Genomic DNA, 11,569 nt, shown 5'->3' on the forward strand with positions numbered 1-11,569 from the left:
CCCACTGCTCTGGAAAACATTTTCAGTCTTTCTGCTGTGCTTACTTTCTTTATTAAATACAGAAGTTGCTGCATGCTCATAAACCTCCAGGGGAGGAGGAGTACCACTGAGTTTTAAAGAGCTTTAAAAGCAAAAAATTGCCTGATTTCCTCTCACGACTCTCAAAGCTCTCTCCTAATTTCTAGTCAAACAGCTGCCAAATTAATCAAATTTCAGCTTGCATGGCAAAACAGTGATCTTGAAAGTTCCTTGCCTGTAACTGTGTTGTATTCCTTCAACTGACTTCTGAACCTCTGGTTCAAATGGATAAGTTTTTTACATTCATTTCATATTCATGGCTGGAAGAACTTAGCCTTTTCTAATATATTGGTATAGAAAAAGTCTTCTCAGTAGGAGGAGAGATTTAAGCCCAAGGTGTTACCTTTTAATCACACAAGATCGATCGATTGCCTGAGACAAAACACAAATTACTGGTGCAGGAATGTCTGCTTAATATGTGGAAGAAATTTCYCTGCTCTTCACAGAAGACACGAGGGAAGGGGAGAGACAAAATAGAACAGAGCAACAGAATTTGATGCCCTACAAAAGGAATATGAAGATGTTCTAAAGAAATGTCAAGCTAGACAGGGAAAAAAGAGAACTTGAAAAAAAGCTTTGCTTGGAAGAGGTGCCCAAAAGAGATGGCATAAAACAAGCAGTGAACTGTGCAGTTACTTGGATGACTGGTTTGGCATTTCCTCACTTTTTGTTYGTAGGGAGCAAAGCCTAGAGCAGTTTTTGTCAGGAAGAAAATGTTTGGAGCATCTTGTCTCTCTCCAGGAATTTACTGTTGCTTCAGAGTTTCACAAGTAGCTCTTCTAGTTACCAAATAGTAATGGAAAAATGCTGAAAGAGTCTGCCAGCCCTTACCCCTTTTTAATTGCTCCCTAGAAACTTTCCACACTATCCATCATACCAGTSCTGTCAAAGCTCCCTTCCAAACAAAGCAGGACTCCCTGCAACTCCCCCAGGAAAGAGGCAAGTATAATGTTTGCTGCCAGTGAGCTGGACTGCAGAATGTTTTGGTAAGCTCCTCTCCCTGGTGTATCCCTCTTCCTTTGATCTGAAAAGAGCTCCCCTCAGCACCTCCATACAAAGGAGCTGGAGATAACCTCACATCTGCTAATTGCTCTCCTCCCTTCCTCTGAAATCTTTGCCGTGGYAGAGGCTCCTGGGAGGCCAAGAGGGAACCAGAGTTCATGCCTTCCATTTTGTTTTGTATACATATCAATTTGTTATATATAAATTAGTCCCTTWTCACCCCACAGAAATAATCTTTATGTTCCCATAGGGCACATCATGACAAATGGTATTTTTCATCAGCGGGTTACAAAGCACTTTATAAAGGAGCCTGGTGTTTTCATCTCTGATTCATCTACGAGGACACTGAGGTACAGGAAGGTGGAAGACACACTGAGTCTCAGCTCAGCACTGAATTCAGGGATAGAAACAGTTTCTACTCTATTCAAGTCCAATATTGTACAAAAGGAGGCCCCTGTGTTTGGTTATTGGGGTTTTAAGCTCCTGTTTACCACTTACTTTTGTGTAACCCATGTATCTCATTTCTCTCCTGTTGCAGAAGTCCATGCTGTGTACCTCATCCTTCCCTCCACAGCAAAACAGACAGGAGCCAGCTGACAGCAATCCACTGCTTCTTTCTGGAACACATGTGATAAAAAGCCAGCAGCTTGGTTGGCAGGAAAAGACTGAAAAATAACATTGCAATTAATGTAGAGAAACTTGAAGCTRCAACACCATCAGCAATTCAGCAGAATGAAGCATAACTGTGCAAAAAGACTAATTGATGCTTCACAAGCCATGTTGGTGGGTTTTTTCAGGGAATGCTGCTAATTTTATTGGATCAGCTGGATAGGCAAATTGCTGAATTTTTATGGCAGGGAGTGGAATGAAAACAAGTCTGTTGGATGGGCATCTCTGGTGTTTCAGAAGATGGACATGAGAGCAACTGAAGGTTTAGTACTGCTGATCTAATGCAGAAAAAACTCTTTTATGCAACCTGCCTGAKTTGGGGTTACAGAATCTGTCAAGTTCAGAAGCTGAATAGTGAGATCAATACAGAGCAAAGTACCAATTGACAGCCCCGGTTTTCAAAAGCACCCTTCATTTGTCCTCTAAAATTTCCTTTGTCTCTGTCACAGCTCAGTAGACAGCACTGAAATTTCCCCTGTAAGTTATGAAGCAGATTGCAGCAAGCTGTAGAAGTGACACTGTATACATTAGAAATCAGTGTTAATCATACATAGAAAAACAACTTCCAAGTTTAAATATGTAYGGTTCTTTGCCTTAGATCAGAGACTCACTTGAGAAACAAACATGATTTGGTAAGTAAATGCTCTTTAAATTCTCCTCAGAGATATGTTTCCTTGAAATATAGCATATATCCTTGTATATAAAATACAGTCACATTAAAGAAAATACAAACTAYATTGAATATGCTTGGATCCTTATTTTCCTCTGAGAGCAAGACAACAGCATTTCCAGCATCTCTCTTTGTTCCCCTTCCTCCAAGCACCCCAGAAAACACTTAAAAAACAACTCAGCCTGAACTTAGAGGCTTAGAGGCTTAGAGGCTTAGAGGCCAACAATTTCAGTTGGTTGGGTTTAGCGTGTTCCTTCTTCAGGGCAGGTCTCTACTGAAAACCGACCAGCCAGGCTGGGTTTTATCCCTTGCTCCCTTATCTCCCTTCCTTTCATTTCCATGAAATTGCATTTTTGCTCCCTGTGGGGAGCACTGGCAAAACGCCTCAAACCAACACCTGGAGCTGGCAGTAACTGCCCCACGAGCAGGGCAGGAAGGTCATCTACAACACAAATAGGTGCCACACGCTTGTGGCTGCTGAGGTTCACGTGCTGCTCCCTCGTGGGGCGAGTCTCCCATGGCAGTCACACTCACCAGCCTGGAGAGTGTGACATATCCAGTCCCAGCMTGGAGAGTGGAACATAGCCAGCCCCAGCCTGGAACAAGCCATCAGCCCCTTCCTGCCTGGGCACAGCTCTCCCCTGCCTCACTGCTGTGACTGCCTGGAACTGCACAAGTGATGGACAAATTCTCGAACTGCACAAGTGATGCACRTTCTCACTGAAGGAAAAAATAATGAGGAGCATTTAACAACCTGTTTGCTGCAAGAAGCACCGCTGGAAATTMAATTTGCTTCAGGACTGGATGTTTTAGAGTTCTTTATATAGCCTACCAAAGCAATTTCACCTAAGCACTGGCCTYTAAATAATGGCCTTCCTCTCACCTAATAAGCACAATCAGTTCAGGTCACCTTGGCGTGAAATGTGCGGGAAATGCACTCCCAGGCATTATTTCCCAAGGGAAGAGGGGAACATCACGGCCATGGACAGATCATGCAACAGATGGCTTCAGGAAAACAGTAATACTAATTTATCTGTATTCATTTTATTAATTTTAGCCAATTACTCTGGAGAGAATAGCCTGCTGCCCACTGTACCTCCGCCCTCTGAGGAGCTAATCCACACTGTTTGCTAGGAGCAGCAGCCCCCAGTTCTTAATTTGGGGTTAGGGTCAGGGTAAGCGTTAGGGTAAGGGTTAGAGTTTGGTTCTAGGGTTAGGGTTAGGGTTACAATGAGGGTTAGGGTTAGTGTTAGGGTTTAGGGTTAGGATCAGGGTTAGGGTTAGGGTTTGGGTTTAGGGTTAGGGTTAGGGTCATGGTTAGGGTTGGTTAGGGTTAGGGTTAGGTTTGTCCTGAGAAGAGTTGTTTTGAGACAGGCCAGGTTGACACTGCAGATTGCATTCCACCTCGGGATTAGGGTTAGGGTCAGAGTCAGGGTCAGCATTACTGTCAGGCTCAGGGTTTGGGTTAGGGTTACTGTTAGGTTTAGGGTTTGGGTTAGGTGTAGGGTTAGGTTTAGCGTTAGGGTTTGGGTTAGTGTTTGGGTTGGGGTTGGGTTCGGGGTACTGTTAGGGTTCGAGTTAGGCTTAGGCTTAGGGTCTGGGTCAGTTTTAGGTTTTAGAGTTAGCGTTAGGGATAGGGTTTGGAAGGGAAGGGTTATGGTTAGGGTTTGGGTATTGCGTTAATGTTAGAGTTGGGTTAGGGTTAGGGTTAGGGTTAGGGTTAGGGTTAGGGTTAGGGTTAGGGTTAGGTTAGGGTTAAGTGTTAGTGGCCTAAGATTTAGGCTTACAGTAGGGTTAGGATTAAGTTAGGGTGTGGTGGCAAGACGGGTTACGTTTGGGTCAGTGTTAGGGTTAGGGTTCAGGTTAAGAGTTAGGGTTAGTGTTAGGGTTACGTTTAGGGTTAGGGTGAGGTTTACAATTAGGGTTAGGGGGAGGAATTAGGATTAGGTTTAGGGTTACTGTTAGGGTCAGGGTCAGGTTCATGGTCAGTGTCAGAGTCAGGGTTARGGTTAGGGTGTTAGGGTTAGAGTTAGGGTTAGGGTTAGGGTCAGCATCAGGGTCAGGGTCAGCGTCAGGGTTAGGGTTAGGGTTAGAGTGTTAGGGTTAGAGTTAGGGTTAGGGTTAGGGTCAGCGTCAGGGTCAGGGTCAGCGTCAGGGTTAGGGTTAAGTTTGTCCTGAGTAGAGGTGGCTCGAGAGAGGCCAGGTTGACACGGCACATGGAATTCCACCCCACAAAGCACCGTGATGCAGCTGTCCAGGCGCGCCTAGCCAGCCAGTCCCCGTTTGTTTCTGCCCTGGGAAGGTTTTAGGGCTGCTCTTTTCTCTGGAGCAACATTCGCCCATGACTCAGCGTTTTCAGTCACAGTGTGTAGGAATCAGTGGGTACCCCATGAGATTTGCATTCGCGAGTGAACTTTGCCTCTGCAATTCCTCCTCGCTGTCACTCAKTTCCCCTGGGGCCCTAGGTGCTCCACACTGGGGCATTTGACTTCCAGCTCGAACTGCCCCTCCCACGTTTCTGTGAGAGGCTGTCGTTTATCTGCCTTTGTAGCCGGCAGTGCTCCCGCTGGCACAACCTTAAACACATGTGCAGTTCTAGTGATGTGTCTGGGCAGTCAGAGTCACCACGAYACAGATATAAGAGACTACATAAGCAGAGCACAAACGTTTGAAGAGCACAAGACCGATTTTTCGGCAAGCTGTCACTTTGCTGCTCCTTTGGAAAAGAGGCCTGTCTACATAAACAAGGGCAACAATTAGTTATGGAAGAGGAAGTGGAATGGGAAGAAATGAGTTGCCATCTCCATTTCCAAATTCTACCCATTCTGCCACTCAGACAGAATCCACTTTAGATACATTGCMTTAACATTTGGGGTCAGGTGTGGTCTTGGTAGCAATATATAGCAATTCAGCYGGAAATCTTAAATGTGATCCAACCTTRTGTCAGGGRTGGACAYTGGCCAGATGCCAGGCACCCACTAAAGCTKCTCACTYCCTCTCCTCTGTGGCTGCATTGTAGAGAGAAAATGTAACAGAGAGTTCATGGGCTGAGATAAGGACTGGGAGAGATCCCTCATCAAATACCATCACAGGCTAAAGAGGGTCAAAGTGAATTTATTGCTAAMAAAATCAGAGCAGGATGAGAAGTGAAATAAACTCTTAAAAGCACCTTCCCCCCACCCTTCCCTCCTTCCAGCTCTACCTGCTACCCAGTGGTGCAAGGAGACAGGGAATGAGGGTTATGGTCAGTTCATCACCTGAGGCTTCTCTTGCTGCTCAGGGAGAGGAGCTGCTGCCCTGCTGCACTGTGGGGTCTGTCTCACGGGAGACACTTCTCCATTTACTTCTCCAACTTGAGTCCATTTCATGAGCAACAGCTCCATGCAAACTGCTGTAAYGTGAGTCCCTCCCACGGGCAGACAGTCCTCCCAAAAATGCTGCAGCATGGGTCACTCTTCCATSGGGTGCAGTCCTTCAAGGACAGGCTGCTCCAGTCTGGGAGCAGGACCTCTCCCTCCACAGGTTTCTCACAAAGTCACAACCTCCTCTCGGGCATCCCACCTGCTCTGGTGTGGATCTCCTGCACAGGCTGCAGGGGGATCTCTGCAYCCCCATGGACCCCATGGGCTGCCGGGGCACAGCTGCTCCACCATGGGCTCCGCCAGGGGCTGCAGGGGAATCTCTGCTCTTGCACCTGAAGCTCCTCCTCCTTCTCCTTCTTCTCCACTGACTTTGGTGCCTGCAGAGTTGTTCTTGCATGTTCTCACTTAGCTCTTCTCTGATGGAAATTACAACTGTGCCAAAACTTTTGATTTCTTCTGAAACCTGTTATCGCAAAGGCATTATCACCCTTTCAAACTAGCCCAGCCTTGGCCAGCAGCATGTCCATCTTTAGAGCCACCAGGGATGTGCTCTGATGGACATGGAAGCAGCTTCTAGCGTTTCTCACAGAAACCACTCCTGTAGATGCATGCCCCTGACAATAAAACCCAGCCATACAAAACCAATACACCTGGCAAAAACAAGGTTATTAGTATTTGGTTTTCACTGAGTCCCTAACCCAAATGTAGTCACCTTTGCTGGTTTTCCCACATCACCAGTTGTTTTAAGCTTACAGTGCATTATAGTGGCTCTRCCATGCTGCATCCATCATATCATTTTATGATTCTGAAGAAATTATATTTGATTTTGTCACCTGAATTTCATCTATTACCAGAGACGGATTGCTGGTGTTTGTGCACTTTGTTGTAGGAATATAAGAGAAAAGATTTGAGATGAGGAATGATGAAGGGTCAGGATTTCCATCTGGAGTAGTATTTCCAGAGCATTTAATCATTTATAAAGATTTACTCCAGACAGAAAGCAATTATTTTACTTATTGATACAATCAGCAGATCTTGTATTTCAGAAGTATAAAGGAAAATGCTCATCTTAAATGTATCTTCTGCTCATAGGCATTGCAAGGACATGAATCAGTGAGYAGAGAAACAGTTCAGGAAACAAACAATAGATTTGGGCCAGTAGAACACATAGCAGGAAGCTCTGTCTTGGAATGGGTAAAAGAACTCAAACAATGCCCTATTTGCAAAGCTGTCAGGTCAAACCCATCAATGACARCAGTAGCACCTCTGGGATAAGGTATTTAAGAAGGGGAAAGAGGTTACTGCACAAGAGCAAGTGCAGCTGGAGAGAGGAGTGAGAATATGTGAGAGAAACAGCCTTGCAGACACCCAGGCTAGTGAAGGAGAGGCAGGATATGCTCCAGGGGCTGCAGCCCAGATTTCCCTGGAGTCCATGGTGCAGACCATGGTGAAGCAGGCTGTCCCCCRACAGCCCATGGAGGACCACAGTGGAGCAGAGATCCACCTCCAGCCCATGAAAGACCAGGTGGACGTGCCTGAAGAAGGCTGTGATCCTTTGGGAAGCCTGTGCTGGAACAGGCTCCTGGCAGGACCTATGGACCCGTGGAGAGAGGAGCACACYCTGGAGCAGGTTTGCTGGCAGGACCTGTGACCCCATGACGGACCCRCACTGGAGCAGGCTGTTCCTGCAGGACTGCACTCTTTGGAAGGGACCCATGCTGGAGGAGTTCATGAAGAACTGCAGCCTGCAGGAAGGACCCACTTTGCAGAAGTTCATGGAGGTCTGTCTCCCATTGGAGAGACCCCATGCTGGAGCAGGGAAKGAGTGTGAGGAGTCCTTTTCCTGAGGAGGAGGGAGTGGCAGAGACAACATGTGATGAACTGACCTCAATACCTGYTCCACTTCAACCTGGGCCACTGTGGGGAGGAGGTGGAGAAAATCAGGACTGAAGTTGAGCCTGGRAAGAAGAGAGGGGTGGATGGAAGATGGTTTCACAATTTGGTTTTAATTCTCATTATCCTACTCTGATTTGATTGGTAATAAATCAAATCARTTTTCCCCACATCAAATCTGTTTTGCTCAGGATGTCTATTGGTGTTGTGCCGTGATCCTTACAGCTATGTATGGGAGGCTGGGCTTTGGATTCAATGTGGGCAGGACTAATGAGTATATGCGCATGAGCAAAAAGATATGGTGAGGGATGGGGCTGGGCTGACACAACCAGCCATGGGATTGGACWGATGAAGGTATCTACCAATTAGAGACTGGAACGTGCTGTGTGGACATTGGAGAGTTTTCTGGCTATGTAATCTGTCTAGAGCTTCACTGATTGGTTTATTCTCAAAACCCGGTAAAGATAAGAAACCGTATAAAAGAYGCACTGGTAGSAGGGACAGCTCAGAGAGAGCTGGAATCACTAAGAAGAAAGAGCTGAAATTGCTATAGCTAAAAGAGCTGGAATACGAAGATTAATAAAGAAGCACCTGGACCTGCCTGCTTCTCGTGTGTCTTTCCTGCGCCRGGGATTYGCGGGCGCTTCAGGGCATCCAATAGTGTTGTTTTCCTGTCTTTATGTCCTTCCATTGTATTTTCTCTCCCCTGTGCAGCTGAGAAGGGAGTGATAAGAGTGGCTTCAGTGGCATCTGACGTTCAACCAGGGTCAACCCAACACAGATTTAAATTAGGTCAACTGTAGTGACTCAGCTAAACAAGACACAATTAACAGGCTGACATCTCCCCCCAAACCTCTTCTCCTGTGTACACTTACTGCTCCTAGGGCAAAAAAGAAGAAAAAAGATTTTAAAAAAGAAGGRAAAAAATAGCCCTAATTAGATATCACTTTCTATGATTTTTTAAATAGTTAAATCTTCTTGATTTTAACACATGCAACATACCCTATTTGTGGTTGATAAGGGAGGATTTGAATGCATTTACCATCAGCTTTTAGCAAGTGTGTTGGTGCACTGTTGTACAGAGCCCTGACTAAAGCAAGCAAAGTGTCTGTAGGTGACACCACACAGTGAAAGTCACACAAAGGAATACTCTTGAGGGAATTCCTGATCCTGAAGGACACCCTGTGGAATATAGTCTATAAATCAAATATGTCATAACAAAATCTGTGGATCTGTTCTGCCTCTGTGCAACACACCATTCCCTGAAGAAGTTGGTAGGCTAATGGTTGACAGCTAAGAGGAACAAGAATAATTGCAGGCTGCTGTCACCTCTGTCTCACAAAGTCAAAATGCCTTTTAGCATTGAGAGTAGTTACTTGTWTGACAGTATAGGAATAGCATATACTGAAGAAAATTTTATTTGTTTCTAAKCACTGTTATATCACTTTTTATCACTGTTATTTGATATTTATAACTGGTGAAAGGAATGAGAAGGGAGTGTCTTTACAAACAGACTGGACTCTGAGGGTAAGGTAAGATTGATACTGGGAGATAGAAGGAAACAATGGGAAGAATTTTCATAGGAATTCCACTGATTGACTTAKCCCAGACTGTGTAATAGACTACGAGAGTAGAGACACAGAGATGCATATTGAAAAGGGGCGATGTATGATAGAAGGGGGGGTTTCATCAGGCGTTTTTGGGGAGCCTGTACCTCTCAAGTACCTCAGCCAATGGGGAAAGAGAGAGGGAACTGCGGCCGGGAAATTGGGATAAAAAGAGGCTGTGTCCTCTATGAATTTGAGAGACCCCATGGGAAATGCCCATGACCTCTCCCTTTATTCATGAATAAAGCTGTGGGGCTCTTCTGTCTCCTTTTTGGACATAAACCTCTGGTGCTTGAGGATTAATTTTCCTGACACTGGTAAATACCAAAACCATACAAGCAAACAAAATGCTTTTTAAAAAATGCAATCATGGTACTGTCTGTTGCTGTGCAAAAGCATGGAAATCTGTGTTAACTGCACACACGGCCATAAGGAGGATGTAGCTGAAGCTGGGTCTGTGTTGCTCAGGGACTCTCTCTGCTGCTTGAGAAACCAGCTGCTAAACAACCTACTGTCCTTCACATAAATGAAGTAATTTATATAAAAATTCATATAGATTATAAGAGTAAGTTGAACACARTGTCCTTATTTTTTGGCAGGGATGAGACAATAGGGGCACAAAAAGAATAAAATCTGGCGACAGGCCCCAAGCTGATGTAAATGCAGCAGGATTGCCAGGTGAGGCAGTGTCTGGGAACTGAAGATATTGCTGGATATAGGACAAACAATGCAGAGTGGAGCCTCTAGCACTCTGCTAAACACCAAGGATATGTATCTACAGCAAAAACCAGAAAGATCATTTTCACAACAGCTTTATGGATTAGAATCTCTCAGAAGATTTTAGAATTGTCACTCTGTGTCCTTTATCATGATTTTTTGGCTCCTATCTCATCACAAAAAAAAAAAAAAAATCAATCCCTAAAAAACCAGTTAAGGCTTGGTTTCTTAACAGAAACTGAACCTGAGTAAGTGGACCAACCCTCCTCTCACCTCAGAATATTTCACCACAGACCTCCAGGAATCTCAGTGGAGGGAAATTTCAGTCCAGAATTTAAAAGCATTTTCTTTGCTCCTGCTGCTTTTCATCTATTTTCTCTCCTCCTGGTGTGTATTTTGCTGTCCTGCTGGCTGTGGTGCTGCATACTAATGGAGCAATACTTGGCCCATCTCCAGAGGAAATTGTGTGCAGGTTTACTGAGGAACAGAGAGGTCAGAAGAACTTTCAGCACATCCAGTAACTTTCCTACTGATGGGATGCCTTCAGGTAACAACATATAATTTGAGCCCAGCCATTTTCCATTGTAATGTCACTGCTGAAAGAGCATGCCGAAAAAGAAACTTACCCAACGCGGTCTCTCTCTCTCTCTCTATATATATATATATATATATATTTATTCCAACAGCTTACCATACCGTAAAGTTGATGTATTTTCCAAAAGTGCTTAGAGAAGGAGGCCTGTCCTGCTAAATCCCCTCTGCTTGTGGCTCAGGCTGACAACTTGCAGATTTTGTTCCTTGCTGTAAATAGGRGAGAAAGACTGGGCTGATTTTCCAATACAGACACTGATTTCCTTCAGGGGGTGTAAGAAGAGTGGCAAAAKGGTTTTATTTTCATTCTTCACTCGATTATTATCCGTTCCTCAGCAGCAGAGCTTTGGATTGCATAGTATGCTTCGTGAGAAAAGCCTTTTGCCCCAGGATCGTTTCCTTTCATTCCTCTGGCCAGCGCAAAGGTAATAAAGAAGCTAAAAGACCTATTCGGCTGAGAGAGCCAAGCATTATTGTTCCAGTCTTTGGCGTTCCAGGTCAGACAGCAGCAAGTGGGCAAACCCTAAATTAGAAGCAGGTTGATTGTTATYTATCCTTGTCTCCATCTCTCGGAGTGGGTGGGGTGTCTTTCTCCCCTGTCTGACAGCGACCGCACAGGAGCAGCGCCGCTGTCCCCTCCCAGCTCTGAGCGCTGGAAAAGCTTTCCAAAACCTCTGCATTCCCAGCACAGGCAGGCACYGACTAACGAACAAGGGGAAAAAATGGAAAAAGAAAACCAGGAGGAAAGAAAAACCCACCAAGAAGAAAAGGAGGAAATCACAAAAAAAAAAGGGATGGGGGGAAGAAAAAAGGGGGAAAAAAAGAAAAAAGTGTAAAAAAAGAAAAAGGAAAAACTAAAGGGAAAATAAAGGAAAAAGGGGAAAGGAAAACGAAGGGGAAAAAAGATAAAAGGGAAAAAGAAAATAAATAAAAATACAAGAGATTTTTTAAAAGAAAATAAAGGAGGAGGCAAAGGAAAA

Source organism: Malurus melanocephalus, unplaced genomic scaffold, assembly GCF_030028575.1.
Source record: "Malurus melanocephalus ecotype Western Australia unplaced genomic scaffold, MMel_1.1 scaffold_126, whole genome shotgun sequence".
NCBI lineage: Eukaryota > Metazoa > Chordata > Aves > Passeriformes > Maluridae > Malurus > Malurus melanocephalus.